The sequence below is a fragment of the Leptonychotes weddellii genome, chromosome 11 (genome assembly GCF_054177405.1).
Source record: "Leptonychotes weddellii isolate Sample4059 chromosome 11, ASM5417740v2, whole genome shotgun sequence".
NCBI lineage: Eukaryota > Metazoa > Chordata > Mammalia > Carnivora > Phocidae > Leptonychotes > Leptonychotes weddellii.
Genome location: NC_138379.1, coordinates 81,232,024 through 81,251,598, shown reverse-complemented (window position 1 = coordinate 81,251,598; position 19,575 = coordinate 81,232,024). Strand labels below are relative to the sequence as shown.

General features: G+C 52.0%; 1 long non-coding RNA gene across 6 annotated transcripts in view; it reads left to right on the top strand.

Annotated features, from left to right (window-relative positions):
• The window catches only part of LOC115943077 (uncharacterized), a 256,070-nt gene that overhangs the window by 107,605 nt on the left and 128,890 nt on the right, over positions 1-19,575 (top strand). The gene's annotated exons all lie outside the window — the stretch shown is intronic.

Here is a 19,575-nt window from a genome sequence, read left to right as displayed (position 1 = left end):
GCCAGGCCACCTACAAGGCATTGGGGTGGGGACCCAGGGGGTTGGTTGGGGAGCAGCGAGGGCTGTGGAGAAGAGACCATGCCTTGCTGGGTTTCAGCCCAGCCTCAAAGACCATCCAGAAGAGGGAGATGTGAGAGGGATGGTTCGGCAGAGGGAGAGCTGAGTGAGGGGGGCAGGATCGAACAGACAGTGGAAGGGGGTCTGGGAGTCCCGCTGGGCAGAACAGTGGGGGAATGTGCTGGGAGAATTCCAAGCGTGGATGGGGTAGAAGGGTGGTCCATCACCGGAAGGATGTCCATGCCTTCGGGTCAGCGTCTTAGGAGATTTCATGGGGCAGAGGCCCAAATCCGTCCTGAAGGACGACATATTTCAGTTCCCTTTCTGGAAAGCCCTCTGGGTGCTAGGTACTCAGCTCGTAGCTTGGGGGCTTTGTCAGAGCCTATAGGAGCAGCTGGGGCCCAGCATGGGGTGGTAGAGGGATGTAGGCCAGGCTTAATGCCTATTACCCCCTCCGGCCACTTCCATGTTCTCCAGAAGCCTCCTCCTCAGGCTGCTGCTTCTGTTTGCAGAGATGTTCTAGTAGCCATGGCATGGCCGTGAGGGTTCCAGCTTTGGGGGAAGGCTGGGTCCCTTTGGGTAGGGCAGAAATGAAAACTGAGCCTCACTGGCACTGTAAGGGCCTCCCTGGGCCTTGTCTTTCCCTGTGACATGATGCTAACCCCATATCCTAAAGCACTAACCTATCAACAGACTCTCCAGTGAAGCTGTCAACCAGCTGAGTCCAGCAACCTGCCAATCAAGCCATCACCCCCCTCACCAATCTGCCAACCACCGACCAACATATTACCCTAGACCATGGCACACCACCAACACAGCAACCTTCTAAGCAACTACCAACCAGCCCACCAACCAACCAGTCCAACCTGTTCTCCCACCATCCTAACACCCCACTAATGAGCCTACCACCCCACTAACGAGTTAGCTCACTAATCAACCACTACCTCACTGTCCAATCAGGAGATAGAAACTGCACAGTAATATTAACAGGAAAGGTTTAATATAAAGAATTATTAACTATAACAGGAGATAACTTATTAAGGTTTACTTACTAGCTGTAACAAGGGATTGCCTCCCTACTGTAAAGAAACGTGGGAATAGCAGATGTGGAGAGTGGTCACTACCTCTGGGGCTGTGGCAGAGCATCAGAGGAAGGAACAAATCCCATAGAGCCTTCCCTGCATTTGCATACCCTGGGCCGACGGGACCCCATTAAAGGAAGGTACAACGAGGCCCACTGGACAGCAGAAGAATTTGCTGAGGTGCCATGCTGATGGAACTCCCTGGAAGGCTGCCTTCTGGGGTGCTGACAGAGGCAGTATGCTGAGGGATGCCTCCTTGCGGGAGCCTGGGAGAGAAGCCCCTTCATCCTGCAGTGTTCCAGCCCCTTTGACAAAGCTTAACAGAACCAGCTGGCCAAGGAGAAACGGTTGCAGAGTCCAGCCATGATCCCAGGCAATCAAGAGGAGACAGATAGTAGGGTCATAACTGGTGCACCCATTCTCCTACTAACCCCCCACCCCCAGCAACCCTCTAACAGATTTGCCAGTCCATCCACCATCAGCCTACTCATCCACCGACCCATCCCGTCACCCCATCAACTAGCCACCCTCTAACCACCATACCCATCTACTCACCTGCCCACCAACTCAGAGAAATGAAGTTTCCTGGTGGTAGCCTGTTCCAGGCTGTGTGCTCAGGGCTGTGAGGACACAGTCTCCACTTTGCAGGAAAGACACTTCGGAATAATTCATCCAATTGGGGAGATGAATGCAACTTATGCATGTGACCAGCTAAGGGCCAACAGGGACCTGTCACACAGGTGACACGCATTAAATGGACAAATAGTGGCAGACGGTGTGTTCTGAAGTTGGTGGTGGGAGGGATGGCTATGGCTTAACGGTATGGGACAGCTTCATGGAGGAGGAGGGTTCTGGGTTTTGAAGAATGAATAGAATGGAAATTTACACTTGACAAGGGCTTCAGAAAGAAGGCAAGTGGGGACAAGCATCTCTGGCATCTCTAGCATTGAGGAGGACTCAGGCACATGAACACTTCTTCTGCAGGAAAGACTCAGCATGCTGGGGAGTCCTTCACATGCAGCTGCCCTGGGCCCCCAGGGAGCAAGCCTCCATTTAGCCCATGACAATGAAGAGTCATCATGGCTGTGGGAGGAGATGCTGATCATATCATCAGCTTCTTTCTTAGGCAGTGGATGGGCTTTCTTCCTAATAGCGCTCTTCCTTTTGCATCAAGGACTAAAATGGGGGGAAAAAAAAAGGCTCATCCAGCATCAGGCAGACATCAAGAAGAACTTCCAGTCCAGGCTAGCAGGAGTCTCAGGAATATGCTTCTCTGGCTGAAATACTGACCTGCTCAGAGGCAGGGGAGTAATTCCAATGACCCTTCCTAACCCCATTGTTAAAGCGTTCCCTGGGCCCCGGGTCCACCTGCTCCCAGGCTGCCGTCAGCCCAAGTGCCATTAAGTATCTTGGAATAAAAACCGGACTTCAGAATCAACTGATGGAGAGAGGTTCTCCAAACATTTACCGGAGAAGGTAATTAAATTCCGATAGGAGAAGATGGAGCTGTGTGACAGGGCAGTAGGGCAGCGTGCTGGCGATGGGCTGCTGAGCAGTGAAATCACAGGCGTGCGCAGCCCAAAGCTGGCAGCAGCACAAAGGAAATTGGAGCAGTCAAATATTTCCCTCCTCGTTGAGTTCCATTTACATGTTTATAATAGAGGTTCTTAAGGCCCTAATGAGAAGGCTGCTCATTGCAGGGAAGAGGATGATTAAGGCTCTGCCAGACGAGATCAGGGACAGGAACAAAGGCCTGTTAATTACTACAGAGGGACAGGAGGGAAGCCAGGCTCACTCGCTGCTCCCCTAGAGCCTTTCCAGACTAGTGTCTTCTTGCTCTCAGGGGTCACCTTTGCCCCCCAGCCCCAGTGACCTCCAAGGGATGGGTTGGCTAGTTCCCCAGGGCTCCTTTCAGGGGCTCAGGGACGTTTCCACCTCCCCTCCCTAGGGGGTCATTTCAGGGCTGTATCCATAGCACATGGACACCTGTCCCTGGAGATACCCTGTTGGGGTGGTAGGGGGAAGGGCTCAGAAGAAACCACACTGCTTAACTGCTGGACCATCGTGTGAACCTACTGCCCACTAGGAGGCAGCTCACAGAAGCTTCTGGGCCCTAGAAGGGGATCACCGCAGGCAGAGGAGAGGCCCCTCTTCCCAGCCTTAGGACATCCAGGACACATGGATAGGCCACACCCAGGCCAGATTTAGTGATCCTATGAGGTCATCTGACAAGAAGGCAAAGAGTTCCTGCCAGGTTGATTTTAAGGTCTCTTTAACAACCAGAGTTCATGGTGTGGAAAATGTATGAGCTTTGGGCCAACAGACCGAGGGCCAGACAGACCTGGGTTCAAATCCCAGATTTGCTATTTGCTAGTGAGCCTCAGTCTCTTCATCTGTAGAAATGGGATGGTCACGCCTACCAACCAGCACAGTGGGTTGGTTTGATGATTCAGTGAGATAATGTAGGCAAAGTCTGGCACATAATAGGTGTTCAATTCATGTCGGTGACCTTCCCCCTACTCTGTGGGGCTAGATTGGCAGTCTGAGGCTGAAGACCTCTAAAGTTTTCTCTGGGGACTCTTCCCACGCCTGGGGCTGTAGAGGGGAAGAGCAGTTCTCAGTCTGGCCACGGTTGGGTAGAAATCCGGACCCTTGCACACTGCCTGCCTCTGTGTGCCCTCTGCTGTGCACCCACCTGAGGGCCTCACCTGGGTCCCATCCTACCCCTCAGAGCTCAGGAGATGAGGGGAAAATGAGAGAGATAAGAGGAAAAGACTTGGGGAATCTCTCTGATTTCCCTGTGGGGAAGAGTAATCAGAGGAATGAGATACGTCAAACAGAGTAGAGTGAATCTGGCCATCAAGAGTTGAATTTGAAAAACTTTGATTTTTAGGAAAATGATCATCTTGTAAAGGCCCAAACCAGAGATTTCTTAATTAGAATCTAGATTCCAGGCCCAGGGGATGTAGGGTTCTAATGATTCTGAAGGAAAGGCAGAGACCCTAAGATGGGAGACCCAAACTCTCTAGAGGATATGGTGCTACCTTGGTCTTCTCAGAGGTCAGTCTTGGGTGAATAGCTCAGAGTCATGATGTCATTGGAGGGATGGTGGGGGAAGGCAGCTAGGAACACCTCAGGTGCTTCTTTGCTTACCAAGGCACTTTCCTTGGAGCTGTCCACGGTGCTGGCCTCAGATCCCATCTGGCACCGTTCGGCCGGTTGTCTGCCAGGCTTGTAACCTGCAGATCTCCTGTCCAAGCCCATAGCACTGATCCTCTGCTGCAAATCCCAGAACCCTCAGACATATCTAACTCTAAGATGAATTTTAGCTCAAGCCTTAGTGCTAGCAATAACCTAGTCCCCAATCACAGTCTGTACCCTAGAGCTCCTCTTAACCAGAGTTCTAACCAGAACTCACACTGGAACCCGATACAAATCTGAGGTTCAGCCCAACCCTATCCCCTCCCTAAGATGAATCTTAACTTAAACACTATCTTCAGGTGTAACCTCAACCCTAGCATTTCACTTCATCCCTCACCATCATCTCAGACTGAACCTGAACCCTCAAAATTTGGGGTTGTGCAGAGTGGCTCTTCCTTCCCTCCTCTCCTATCCCTCCTTATAAACATGGCTGAGAATCTGTGGCAGACACTGGAACTTGGCCATGTGCCCCAACCTCCCTCACTGCCAGGGATCGACAAACTCATGTCAAAGTCAGCATTGACAACATTCCCCCAAGGGGGGAAGTTTGGAGAAGACAGCGTTATCACTTTGCAAAGGCAAAGGATGGAGGTGGGCCATGGCTCCTGCCCATTACTCTCCACCTGCCGTGTGTCTCTGACTCTGGTCCATTGTGCATGCTGTGTGGGGGAGGAAGAGGAGAGTGGAGTACTCCTCATGGAGGAGGAGACTCTCACAGAGGCAAAGCAGGTGGCTGGTTTGTATGTAAATGCTGAGGCGTGCTGAGGCTGTGTGCCTGTGAAGCTGGGGAAGTTAGGAAGGGGAGGGTCCTAGAAGAGAAGGTGTTTGGGGAACAGCTGCAGGGGTGAGGGCATGGGGCTTTTCTAGTGTCAGGAGGGGTGAGCTGGGGACAGAGGGGAGCGTTGAAGGAGAGAGGCTGGCCCAGGCTGAGACTGGCCAATGCGATGTGGTGGCGAGTATGAGCTGGTCTGGACTTTGCCTTGGCCCAAAGCCAGGCACTGGGGACCTCAGAGGGGGAAGAGAACCCATGGCCAATTCCCACCGAGGGTCCTGCTCTTGTGTTCCATGTGGAGAGCCCAGGGCGTGAGATGGAGAAGGGCGGTGGGGGAGAATGGCAGCTGAGGGAAGGTATGTGATATTCCTGGGGGTCACAGGAAGGCCCATGTGTCCCACTCTACTGACCCTCCACTCTTCCCATGCCCCAGACCACAGCCTCTGTGCCCTCCTTCCTTCCTCCGTCAGGTCTACTGCTCACAGTCAGAGGGACCTTCTGAGATCCTTGTAAGGGCTCTTCTCCCCAAGAAGCTGGGCTGCTTCCTCTTTCCTTTCAAATTCCACTCAACTCTCTGCTCCTTGGCTTTCTAGTCACTTATAGTTGGGGTGAATGTTATCTGTCTTCCAAACTGGGACATTGCTGAAAATGAAGGGAAGGCTGTTAATGATTTTTTGGAGCAGTACATTACCAGGATATACCCCATAGTCTCACCCCTCCAGCCCAACCCCAGGCCCCCTTCCCCCAACAGCACCCTCAGCTCCTTGAGAATCTGCCACAGTGCAGGCCTGCAGCTTCCAGGGCTGGAAGGCTCTTTGCCATGAGGGTTCTTTACCAGCATGGGGTCAGGAGCTGAGCCTCAGCCCCAGCTCTCCACTCACTGGTGTTGAGACCTTGGCGGAGCACCCTTCCTCTCTGGCTCATCTCCCCATAAAATGGGATGGTCATGCCTGCTCTGCTCCTTTCCCAGTGGAGTAGAGGATGTGTTGGCAAATGGATGCATGTGCCCATGGGGCTTGCTGGAGTTATCATCCCCTTTCCTGTCCACATTTTGGCTCCAATTATTATTTAAAAATTTTTTAAAAATTATGGTAAAATACACATTATACAAAAATGCCATCTTAGACATTTAAGGATATGGTCCAATAGTGTTAATTATAATTACATTACTGTGCAAGAGATCTTCAGGATTTTTTCATCTTCCCAAACTGAAATTCCATGCCCATTAAAAAACAACTCCCCATTCCTTCTCCCCCACCATTCCACCATCCCAGACTTCTCTGGGAATCAGACTGCTCTAAGTACCTCATGTAAGTGGAGTCCGACAGTTTTTGTCCTTTTGTGACTAGTTTGTTTCACTTGGTATGTCTTTCAAGTTCATGTATCTTGTAGCATGTGTCAGATTTCCTTCCTATTTAAGGCTGAATAATACTCCATTGTATGACATACCCTGTTTTATTTACCTGTTTATCCATCAGTGGATATTTGGATTGCTTTCACACCTTGGCTGTTGTGAATAGTGCTGATGTGAACATGGATGGGCAAATATCTCTTCGAGGTTCTGCTTTCTTTTGGATGCATACCCAGAAGTGAGATCGCTGGCTGATGTGGTAGCTCTATTTGTAGTTTTTAGGGGAACTTCCTATTGTTTTCTATAGTGGTTGCACCATTTTACATTCCAACTATCAGGGTACAGGGTTCCAGTTTCCCCACATCCTTACTTGTTATTCTCTGGTTTATTTTTTGTTTTGTTTTTTTGTCTTTGTTTTTAAAATAGTAGCCATCCTAATAGGTGTGAGGTGATATCTTATTGTGATTTTGATTTGCATTTGGTCTCAATGTATTTTTTTTTTACTTTTTTGGCCCCCATTTAGTTTAATTGCCCTTGTCCATAGAACCTTCATTCCCTGTAGCACCCAGCTAACCTCCTCTGTACCTTCCAGGATCCTCAGGCTGATCTTGCAGTGGTCCTTGATTATTGCCTCTCCTATCGGCCATGGACAGCCAGCCCGGTGCAGGGGAGGTGGTATCTTTCTTCCCTGCCAGCCTTAGCGTAGCCCTGGGGGCCCAGGGAACTCTCTCTGTCAGGTTGACTGGATGCTGGTTGAGCAGGTCTTTAGTTCAGCTGCCCTCAAACCTAACCCTGAATCAGAATTGTCCTGTGGGTTTGTTAAACTCCAAAGTGCTGGGCCCTGCCCCCAGTTTCTGATTCAGTAAACCTGGGATAGGATCTGTGAATTTGTATTTCTAACAAGTTCTCAGGTGATGCTGATGCTGCTGGTCCAGGAACCACACTTGGAAAACCACTGCTGTTTCCCGCAAAAACCTTGCTGGCCTTCCAGGGAGCCTTGTCTAAGGGGTGCGTGGGTGGGGGGGTGGGGGCTTGGGGGAGCCGCACCTCCAACACTCAGGGACTGAGCTCCTCTTGCCTAGAGGCAGAAGCAGCCTCCGGTGTTTCTGGAGAATGTAAGTGTTGGGTGTCCTCAGCCAGAGCTGTGACATCCAAGTTTAATCTGCACGGAGGAATTAGAGGGAGGGGGCTGTGTGAGGAGTGGGAGCTGGAAAGGTGGCTGTGTATTTCATGCTGTCCCTGGCTTTGAAGGTCCCAGGAAGGCAGGCACTGACAGTCGGGGACAGCTTCATTGTAATGAGGGGTGGGGAGATGCACCCTGCTGGGAGCGGGGTGCAGAACCTGGGGCTCCTTGCCCGGGGTGGAGAGACAGTGGATGGGAAGGAGCAGGGGAGGTGCTTTGTGGGCACAGATGGGAGGAGGGGAGGAGATTCTGTGATCTGGGCCCCTCCCACAGCTCAGTCCCCTTCTCCCACAGGATAGCGGGGTGGTGGTGAGCTTCCTGGAGGACGTTAAGGGCCTGCCTCTGTCCCCAAGGGGCACATCTGGAACATTCCTCCCCCCTCCAAAGAGGTGTCTCAACAGCTGCAGAAGCTTCTGGTAGAGCAAAGCCCCAGTGTTCCCGGAACTGCTCCCAGTTGGGCTTTGGTGGTATCAGGAGCCTCTGAATTTCAAGGGAATAGGGCTCATTACCATTTGGTCTCAGATCCACTTCCTTCCTGCTCCATTCCCCATCCCCAACCTCCACCAGTAAAGGCCAAGGCCATCTTTAAAGAGTTTATAATTGAGGGCTTAGGGAGAATCTATGAACATTCTGAAAAAGCCCTTTCCTTTTTCTCAGTTTTGGCCACATTGGCTCCACCCTCAGCACAGCCGTGATGTAGCAATTTAGCATCTGAGATCCAGGGTGAGGGGAGAGTAAAGGGGCGGGGTCTCTGCTCAGAGACAAGCTTTGTTTGGGGACACTCTCTGGGACCAGAGGTGGGGGCGCAATTTGCATGGGGTCAGTGCCTCCTGTTCTCGAGGTAAAGACTCATAGGGCTCTCAGCACCCCTGAGTTGGCTGCATTGACAAGCGTGCCTCCTCCCAGCTCAGCAGGGCGCCGTGCCAGTCTCTGAGGAGACAGAACCATTTGGAAAATGACCTTGGTTTCTTTCCTCACAGAACTCCAAATCAGTAAGAGACTGGGTGGAGGGTGGGTACCTGGGCAGGACTCAGGCAGATTCTGCTGCACTTCTGCCCTGCCCTGCCCCCTTTCTAGGGCTTCACTTGCCCTTCCAAAGGACTATGCAGCCATGGAGTAGGACAGGCCCCTGGAGGTGGGGAGCCATGATGGCATTGCAGTATGGCTTCGCATCAGACGGATCTGGGTTAGAATCTTGCCTTGGCTTCCCAATTGCTGGAGATGGGACCTGGGGCAAGCCCCGTGACCTTTCAGGGTCTCAACTTGCTCATCTTGAAAATGGGAACATAACTGCCATTTTGCAGGGATGTTATGAGGCTATGAGACGTGGAAAACACTTAACAAGGTGCCTGGCACCCTGCGAGCTCCTAATAATAGGTACGTGCGAGACCTTGAGATGGATGCGTGGAAAGCAGCGCAGGGCCTTCCCCAGCCCCACGGCCCTTCCCTCCAGCCCAGACCAGGTGGAACCAGGGACCAGGCCTTGAGCCCCTCCCTCAGAGGGGGTTGGAGTGAGCATTCAATCCTGATTAGCTCCACCGGCTCCCTCGTAACCTTTTCATTAGGAAATTATGTTTAATAGAAATTGTTCTGACACCTCTCAGCGCGTTTCCCTGCAATTCATTACCATCTCCGGGGAGGGGGCGGGCAGCTGCGTGCTCCATCAAGGGAGCCCCACCCCCTCCCCTGTCCAGTCATTGCCTGTGTAGGTGGAAGGGACGCGGGACAGAGGTGTTCCAGCTTGGCGTCCCCAAGGAGAGGCAGGCCAGCTGCTGGAGCACATCTGGATGGGACCCGCCCGCTCTTAGCGCCCTCCCCTGGGTCTGATTTGGGACCTCCCAGCTGCTGCCAGAGTTGCCTTGTGTGTTGATGGCATCTGATTCTTGTTCTGTCCTCAAACTGCCCCCAGCAGGGAGAGAGCGCGGTGGTCTCCAGCTGCAGCAAAGCAGGAAGAACGGGTGTGCTCTGTGCCCTGGTGCCTCTGTCTGCCTGAAAACTGTCCTCCCTCCCCGCTCCCTTCCTCCCAGAAGCCTCCCTTCAAGAATCCCCTCCAGGTCTGCTGTGATTGTCTCCCCCTTCTGCACCTGGTCCCTGGAGAGGAGGAGTTTATACCTGCTAGTCACCTGACTCTGGGGAGTCTGGTCTGCATCCCCCCCCCCCCCACTGGCTGGGACTGGGGAAGGCAGGGACTTCATCAATCCTTGTCCTCAGCCATCAGGAGCTCTCAGGATTCAGTTCTGAGGGCAAGGCCTTCCAGAATCCTCCTGTCTGTCTCCTGTAACTCTGGATAGTTCTGTTTCTCACAGTCCACCTTGGGAGGAAATGGGGAGGGTAGGTGGAAAGTCACCCCCCATCTCTCTCTCTTCCACCTTCTTCCAGACCTGAAAACTAGTTGGGAAGTTCTCTTCCGTGTCCCTCCCATTTTGGTCCCAGGCTCCTGGCGGCTGCTTTTCCCTTTCTTAGTGCCTTGGATTTTGGCTCTGTGAAATGAGCAGGGACCCTCATCCTGTTCTCCCCCGAAGAAAAGAGGGTGCCAGGAGCTTGGTGCTGAAACAGGCCCTACCTCCCAGTGCTTGGAGATCTGGGGAGCCAGGTCGGATGCCCCAGCATGCTTTTTCTGACCTGACAACTAGTGAGACCCCCTCTTGCCATTTCTGCAACCAGTATCTGAAATTAGCAGCAGTCTAATCTCTCTCTGCCATATCACTCAATGGTGTAATTGTGCAGAAAAAAATGTATTAAAATGCAAAACACTCAGTTGTACTTCTTTATGTTAAATCCCTTCTTCACTCTATCTCCCTCTTAATTTTACAAGGTTTTTTTCCTTCTCCCCCTTTCATAAAAGGGAGAGCCGGGCATGCAGGGAATCATTTCAACTCCCCTATAAATCTCTAAAATGAATACTTAAATTCGAGGAAAAAAATACATTCTTACACCTTTAATTTCCCTGCTATGAAGTGTAATGAAAAAGCCTGATTATTTTTAATTCTTCCCTTTAATAATTCAGCAGCAGAGTGATTTAAGACTGGGATTCATAATTACCTTTCCACTTTCTTGGCAAATGGACTTTTAATAGAAGTGAGAGCTTTGGCAACTGAAACGTATTTCAACAGGTGGCTGAGGGGTCAGGCCTGACGCCGATTGGCGCAGAAGGGCTCCCGGGGCTCCTCCGGGCCATGGGGTCCAGGCCAGACATGTGGGCCAGCTGGCTGAAGGGAGAAGCATGTTGCTTGTGCTTGCTGAGAACCATCTCTTGGGACAGTAATGAATGGTCACAGTGTGGGTGTTAAATGACCCATTTATCCTGGAAGGAAGAAACTGGTACAAAATGGCCATGAAGAAAGTCTTCTGATTAGCAATAATAACCCAATAACCAAGAGCTTAATGATGGTGCCTGCAATTAATTGAGCAAATACTATGTGCCAGGAACTGTGCTAAGTGCTTCCAAGACATTCCTTCTTCTCGTCTTTGTAATAGTCTATTCTAGGGACGTGGAAACGGAGGTGCAAAGAGGACTAATAGGCAAAGTCAAGGTAAATGGGTAGGGCCTCATTTCTGTCTGACCCTAGAGATGTCACTTCTTCTCCTAGACTGATCTCTCAAGCACTGCCCAGAGTCCATTACCCAGACCCAGTACCTGCCCCCAAGGAGCTTACAGACAGAGGAAGACACAGTGGCGGGGTAGGATTGGAGAGAGACCGTGGAAAGGCACTGGGCTAGGTAAGAGTCAGGAGCCCTGGGCGCTTCCATTAGCTCCGCTGTCAGTGAGCTTGGAGATACTGGGAAAATCACTTCTCTGAGCCTCAGTTCCCTCATCTGTAAAATGGGGATAATAAAAACTGACTTGTCTGGTACAGAGGACTGTAATGAAACCAAATGAGGAAATACGTATTGGCAAGCCTTGTAAATCGTCAACTGCTCTCCAAGGGTGAAGTATAGCTATTGTCATTTGATAACAAGAATGCATAAAACTGATCCATTTCTGTCCTCCTCCCAAAGCCATTTTCCCTGCTGCCTGCATGCCCAGCCTTTCTACCAAAATCCAGCTCAGACTTTATCTCCTCCTCCAGGAAGCCTTCTGGATTGACCGCTCTCAGGACTCATCATTTCATGACTCTCCAGCCCCCTTTTTCTCTATTTTTTTATATTTGGTTATTTGAGTCCTTAAGTTCCTTGAGAGCATAGGGGTGTGTGTGTGTGTGTGTGTGTTCTCTCTCCTGTCAAACCCACTACAAGGCTTTTTACTACCTTTCTTTTTTAACTGGAAAATGCCTTTGCATTCTGACTGTAACACATCAATACCGTTGATTCACTGCCTGAATAGAAACATAGATGGTGAAAACACACAGATAATCCCAAATCATGAAATATTGGTATTGGAGTGCTGTAGCATGCAGTGAGACAGCTACACACACACACACACACGCACACACACACGCACACACACACGCACACACACACGCACACACACTCACACACACACACACACGTGCATGCACATACACGCATGCTCACGCGCATACACCCTTACCATCCTGTGCCTGCATCTGGATCATCTGAGCTTGCTTATATTTGTGATGAGGATCCAGTTGGGGACAATTGGACCCAGCCCTTATTTTACGGTTTATCAGTGCTTTCCCATACATTAAAGAATAGGATTCCTACAAGAGCCTCCTGCAGGATCCTTGTCCTTTGTTCAGAACAGGAGAGGTTAGGTGGCTGGCCCAAGATCTTCCTCTGAGTGGCAAGAGCCTTAAAAGGCCTTCACATTCCTGAGCCATGACTCTCCGAAGATAGCAGCGGGGCTGTCTGGTTCGAGAGAGGGAGTTTTGGTACGTGTCTGGAGGACTGTCTGGAGGAGGAGGTGGCTGCCCGGGACAGGGACTCAGGAGCCCTGGGGCCTGAGCTTTGGGGACAGAGCTCTTCTTGAGCCCCACAGGAATCTGAGTTCTGAGCTGGCCTTCCTGCACACATCCCTTTGAGCCTCCCTGTGCCCCAGGCTTTCCAAGGACCCAGGAGTCCCCGCTCTGGAGTCCCCACTCTCCACACTCTGGTTTGCTGTAGCTTGCTCCTGGGGGCCTCAGGAGGAGAAGAGGGGGCTAGAGTCAGAGGGATGGGTCATGAGGACCTTTGCCCAGATCTGGGTGGGTTGGGTGCCCCTTCCCCGCCTCACATGAATGTTCCCTGGAATGAGAAGGCAGCAGAGGGGCCCTCAGAGGTACTTGAGCCCTGATTGGGAATAAGTGTCTGATAATGACTCCCATCAAATGTCAAGCGGCCTTCTCGGCTCCTCCGGGGCTGATTGCTCCCCCTGGGTTGGGGGCGGGGGGAGGCCTGGGCCCCTGTGCTTCTCCAGCATTGAGATCCCACCCCAGGACTTTGTCAGGGTTTTGTCTCTGAGGTGAGCTCCTCCTGGGGCTATGGACAGCCTCAGGTCTCATGGCAGCCCTCCCTGGTCAGAGCACTGGAGTCCTTAACCCTCTTGGATACTGCCACAGAGTGGGTGGTTCGCAGATGCCGAGATGGGTGGGCGGGGGAGGACTGAAGCTAGAATTGACCTCACAGGTCCTGGGGCTAGACAGAGGAGGCAGAAGCTCTGTCAGGCTCTTTACAGAAAGGGTCCTACCCCTTCAAGGCCCTATTGGAGCACAAATCCCAACTTCTGCCTGTGGCTACGATTTGTCTCTTCTGAAGGCTCCAATGTATTTGTTGGTTAGTGTTTTATAACTGCCCCCAAATTCAGTGACTTGAAACAATTAGATTCATGGTTTCTAATGAGTCTGTGGGTTATCTGGGTGGTTCTTCCAGTCTTGGCTGGGGTCACTTGTGTACTTGTGGTTGGCCATGGGTTGAGGAGGCACCTCTGTTGATCTCTGGGCTCTCATGTCTGGGAGTCATCTGGCCCTAGGCGCGTTTAGGGAGCCCTCAGGTGGGACAACTGGGCTCTTCTTGAAATATCATCCTCCAGCAGGCTAGCCCAGGCTCGCTCACATGGTGCTGGCAGGGTTCTAAGAGAGCATGGAAGGGTTGCAAGGTCTCTTGAGATCTAGCCTTGGAATTGGCATGCCATTACATCTGTTGAACTCTGTTGGTCCAAACAAGTCACAAGGCAGTTGCATTCAATAGGAGGTGAAATAGACTTGACTTCTTGTTGGGAGAAACTGCAAAGTCATGTTGTCAAGGGGCACGGATATAGGACGGGGAGGATTTGGGGACATTTTGCAATCAACCTGCTATATCCAGCCTCTGAAGTCTCTTGTTTCCCCTCCTCCAAGGTCTGAGTGGGAGAACTTGGCTTGATCACCAGGGAAGGACTGGGCAGGGCCTTGACCCCGTGACCTCCTAGGCTTCTTCTAGTTCTGACATTTTGTGATGAGCTCCTGTTCTTTTGTTAGTGGGTCCCTCACATCACCATCCAGCTGCATGACCTTGGGCTCTTCACTTCTTCGCTTTCTGCCTCAGTTTCCTCATTGGTGAAATGATGTAGTTGGATTAAATTTGATAATTAGATTAGACGATTAATTATCAGGAACCTGCTCTGTGCCAGGAGATTGCCAGATATTGGGCTGGAAGATCTGAAAGGGCCTGCCAGGCTGGTGTGGGAGGACATGCTGGCAGGGGGCAGAGTGCCCAGTGGGGTGGAGAGAGACACCAATTACAAAGTGAGTTCATATCCTTCTCTACCACTGTGGAGAAGTTGGTTCCCCAGTCTAAACCAGTTTCCCCTTTGGCAAAACTGGTCAGTGAAAGTATTTGGTAAGATCCTAACCGACCGCTCATTTGTTAACTGTGAAGCGCGGTACACATGTCAATGTCTGGAGCCACTAGCCCTCTCCTGGACATCGGCCTTCCTGTGGACAGCTGCAGGCGTTTTACTTACTTCTGGTAAAATCTGATGTTGGTTTCTCACCGTTAAATCAGTGCTCCTTGGGCTGAAGAAACACGGCAGAACTTGCTGGGTTAGACACGGAGGGGTGAAGGTTGTAGAAACAGGGTTATTCTCTGTCGTCAGGTGGAGGATGCTCAGGGAACTAAGTCTGGCTCGCTGAGCGTTTGAGCAGATCCAGATTCCACTAACCTCTTTGGCCACCTGCCATCCCAGACGCTCTCTCAGATGTCACTGCATTTGTTTTCGTCCTCGCTGTGACTTTGTTGGGGACAGTGCTCCTTTCTCACGTACAAACAAGGCCGCTGTGGCATGTGGCTCAGAGAAGCAGAGCGATCTTCGTTCGTCCACACAGCTAGTCATCGCGTACTTAGAATCTGTCTCATGCTGACTGGATGTAAAGAGATCATGGCTATAGACTTGAGATGAGGTTTGGATGTAGCTCTTCTGCTTCCAGTACTATTACTTTTCCCACCACATCACACTGGGGGCTGCTCAGTTCCAGGACCATTGGGAGCAGAACAAGCTGGTATGGCCGTCAAAGGCAGTGTGGACAGCATTCAGGTTAGATGGACCAAGAACTTGCTGATGACAGGGACCCAGGATAAAAACAGTCATAGCTAAGATTATTAAGGACTTTGTGCCAGGCACCATGCTAAGCCCTTTGCAAACAGTATCTCATGGAATCCTCAGAAGACCCTTGTGAGGTCTGTACTATTTAGGTGGCTTGCCCAAGGTCACACAGATAGTGAGAAAGCGTCTGGGGTTTGCATCCCGGTGGTGTGTCTCTGTCTGTAGTGTAGGACTCTTGGCTAAGGTGGGGGGCCAGGTGCTTTGTGCCTTAGGTCTCCCCAGGCCCCCGGCTGATGAGAGGCTGTGTGCTACCCAGGGAAATGGAAGTACAGGTCCTGTCCATGCCCAGGAAGGTGCAGCTGGGGCTTCTGTGAGTCTGCTCCAAGTAGGGCAATGTATGGAGAAAAAGTGTGTATGGAGAGAGCATCTGAGGTCAGGCTTTCTTTTTCAGGGAGTTGATGCATCACTCAGATACCCAAGGCCATTAGCTCCCTGCTTAGTTGTTTTTCATGCCCAAGGGCGTGAAATTGATTCCAGAAAGCCTGTCTATTTCCTCTGGCTCTTCCTGCAGAGGGCTAGAGTGGGTGTGCGTGCGCAGGGCTGACCAGGATGAGGAACACCCTTGGGTTGGCAACATAACTCATACGGGCATATCTCTTCAGGGGCCTTTGGGATGTCAACTCCGTGTCCAAGAATGGGTATCTTCCTAGGGCTGAGAGGGTCGAGGGTAGAGTGACACCAAGGCAGAAATGGGAACAGCGGGTTGGAAAGAGCAAATGCAGTGTGCAGGCGAGGGTAGAAATGGAAGTGTCCAGCTTTGGGGTAGAAGTGATAGTAGGACTGAGTTCCTGGCCCAGAAGCCTGCCCCCAGATCCTGGACGACCTGGTTGGTCTAAAGTCATCCCAGTCGCTGCTGGCAGTTGGTCAGGATGGGCCAATGAGGTGCAAGGAGAGTTTTTCTGAGGGGTGCGGGAAAGTCTTTTGTACACTTCTGGAAGAGTCTCTGAGAGTTGCTCTCTTCTGGTTTTCTCTGAACATTGTCATGGGTGGATATAAGGCTCCTAACTGCCCTAAGCCATCTTGTGGCCTAGTCTGAGGATGATGGATACACAACAGAAGAATCACAGGGAAACAGGACCAGACTTCCAGATCACACCAGATCCACACCCAGATTCTGCCCTACCTCCAGGTTTCCAGAGCTAGTAAATTTCCATATATGTGAGCCACTTTGAGCTGTTCCATGTTCAATGCCCCTGAAAACCCTCTAATGGCTACACTGATCGCTGGTTACTCATGTGTAATGGTGGCCCAATCCAAGAGACTGCAAAGCTGGTATCTGGGGGGGCGCTGAGGGGACCAAAGAATGCCCCCCTCCTCATCCTCAAAAGCCTTCCCGTTGGCACATGGATGGTGTCCAAGATGTGTGAAGAAAGGTCCTTTCCTTTCAAGGCAGCTCTTTGCCTAGGGACCACCCTGTCCCCCTTCCTCCCAGAGGGGACCCTGTTTCAGATAGAAAGACTCTGAGAATAGTTGATGGCCCATAGTCACTCAGCATGAAGGGTTCAGAGTATGAAGGACTTTGTCAGGGAGGTAAAGCCCCCACTGCTTGGGACTCAGATGGAAAGAGACCTTGGGCAGAAGGGGAGGAGGCTAGAGCCACCTGACCCATTGTCACTCCCCAGCAAACAGAGATGGAGGAGTTGCTTTCTGCCCACATCCGTGGCCTGGCTTGGCCGTAGTTCTCCCAGGGTGGGGTGGGGGTAGGTCAGCCTGTGGTGAGCACTTGGCCTGTCTTGTGACCCCAACTAAGACAGAGGTTGTCAGGGGCCTTTGTGTCCAAATCACCACCCCCCAGGGGCATGGGCTGGTCCCATATTACTTAAAGAGAAGTGGAGGGCCCTGGCTCCAGAGGGCTCCAAACTGCTCTGTATTTCCCTGGGAGGGGAGTCGGGCAGAACACAAATAAGACAATTTATTCAGAGAAACCATCTCCCCTATTTACATTTAAATTGAATAATTTAAAACACCTTTACCCATTTCCATAAATTATCCCCCATTGGACGGGAAGTCCAACTGTGTGGAGGGGGTGCCGTCCTGGGGAAAGGCCTAATTACATTCCCTGCTACAGGGCTGAGGTGGGAGGGGAGGGGGGAGAGGTGCGGAGGGGCAGGCAGGCCTGGGCGGAGGGAGCTCCAGAGGAGGCAGACATTTGCCTGGAACTAGCAGGAAGGAGGAGGGAGCTAAGAAGAGGTGAGGTCCCTTTAAGAGCTTTGCAACTGAGAGGTGAAGGGCAAAAAAGTCTTCCTTTTCTCAGAGGAGTGAAGTCTTTGGGACCAGCCAAGGACATCACTCAAGTTTGATCTGGGTCAGCCGCCTCTGTTTCCGGCTCCTGCAGACCCAGTGTCTGGCGTGGGGGCAGAAGGGGAAGAGGAGGAAAGAACAGGCTTCCCTCCGGGATGACTTCCTTACGGGGTGTTTCCCAAACACCTGTTATTTGCCAGGCTTCCCTGCAGAGTGCTGGGGACACAGGGCTAAAGCCCTGCCCTTCTGGGCTTCCGCAGAGGCTGGGAGGGACTGATCCGAGGGGAGGTGGGAGGAGCCAGGCTCACAGAGGAGGGGCTCTCTGGATGGCCCTGGAAGAATGTGGATTTCGGAAGGTGCTGAGGAAGAGAGAAGGCCTTGCTGAGAAGGCACCGGTGTGGAGAAAAGGCTCTGAGGGGAGAAGGCTCCGGGTCTAGGGCCTGCGGAGACCAGAGTAAGCTCAGGGGAGGAGGAAGAGTTGTTCAGGAGGCGGGCTTGGTGGCATCACCACAGCGGTCTCCCTTCACGGCCCACCTGTGAGCCTGCGTGGTTGGAGCTTGGGCCTTGCGATCCTCTGTCACTGACTCTGGTTAGGCCCTTCTATTGCCCAAGTGCCTCAGTTTCCCTGCCAAGTGCCCAGGGAAGCTGCAGGCTCTTCCCAAGCCCCCTGATGCAGAGGGATTGGATTCCTGGCATTGGCCCAATTCGTCTTCAGGGCTCTGGGGCCTCTCTGCCTCCGGAATCTCCTGGGCTGTCTCCCTACATCCCTGCCCTCCCGGGATCACCTCCCTCTGGCCTTTCCCAGAGATGGACGTCTCTCCAACTTCCCTCCTCTCAATCAGGGTGGCTCTGGACACAGAGTAGATAGCCCCAAATGACTCCGTCTTCTCCCCCATTGAAGACAAAATGGCAGGTGAATTGTGTGGAGTAGGGGTAATTTGGCTTGGAGAGGGGGACAGTGAAGGAGGCTGGTGACAAGTTCCCTGGTGCTTATGACAACCCTGCGAGTCAGGCATGATTAGCTCTGCTTAAGAGATGAGGAGGCAGAGGCTTCGAGCTGGAGAAACCAGAACTTGAACTTTGTTCCGTCTGCCTTGGAAGCCCCTGCTGTTGATCGCAGGCCGAGCTGTGTGGCTCACAAGGATGCCAACCAGCAGTTGCTGGTGAGTTGTGCTGCGCTGTGGGCCATGTGAGCAGATGGGGCATAAACCTCTCTGCGAAAACAGATTCGAGTGGCCGTAGTGGTGCTGAAAATCCGTGCAGTCCCCTTGCGTGTTAATGGAATCTTCCTGAAGTGTTTCTTTGCCATCGTCATGGGCCCTCCTGGGGGAGGAGGGCACATCCGGCCGGAAAAATGCCTGTGGGTCAAGGCACACCTGGTCCCTTCTCCCGATTTTCAGAGCTAAGGCTCTTGAAATAAGCTCCTCTATTCTAGGAAAGAGATGTCTCCCCCAGTGGCCTCTGAGCCTGTCCCCGGCAGCTACTGTCCCTGCCGGTCAAGCCAGGGGTTTTGTCCTCTCATACTGGAACCAGACAGGTGTATGTTCAGATCCTGAATCTGTCATCTGCTAGCTGTGTGACCTTGGGAAAGTCACTTGCCCTCTCTGAACCTGAGTCTCATTAGGATCAGAATGCCGATCTCAGAAGGTGGTTGTGAGAATCAGATGAGATTGTGTAGTGAGTCGCATGGCAGAGAGCTCAGCACACAGAGCAGTTGCTCACTAAACGTCAGCTGCTTTTCTGACAGGTCTACCACCTGATAATGAGGTCCTCCCAGCTACCCCTCGCCTTTTCTGGGAGACCTTCCACGGCTGGCTCCCTGTGATGGCCGTCTCAGTGCTCGGTGTCCTCTAGACATCGTGGTGGTCGTTTTACCGCAATTGACTTAAAGCCGCTTGTGTCTTACTCCACTTGTGTCTCATTTTCCTTTTCTGTTGAAAGATGCAAAAATAATACTTACCTGACAAAGGTGCTGTGAAAATTAGGTTAGAAAGAGCATGGGTTCAGCACCCAGTATGATGTGGGGCACGCCGCCCTCACTCTGCAGCTGCACTGTTGCGTGTGGGTGGGTGGGGTGGGCTGCTCCCCATCAGGTTGGGTCCTCCCCGGCGGAGATGCCCCCTGTCTGACTTTCCCAGCACCAAGCAGAGCAAGTCCTCACCCTGCAGG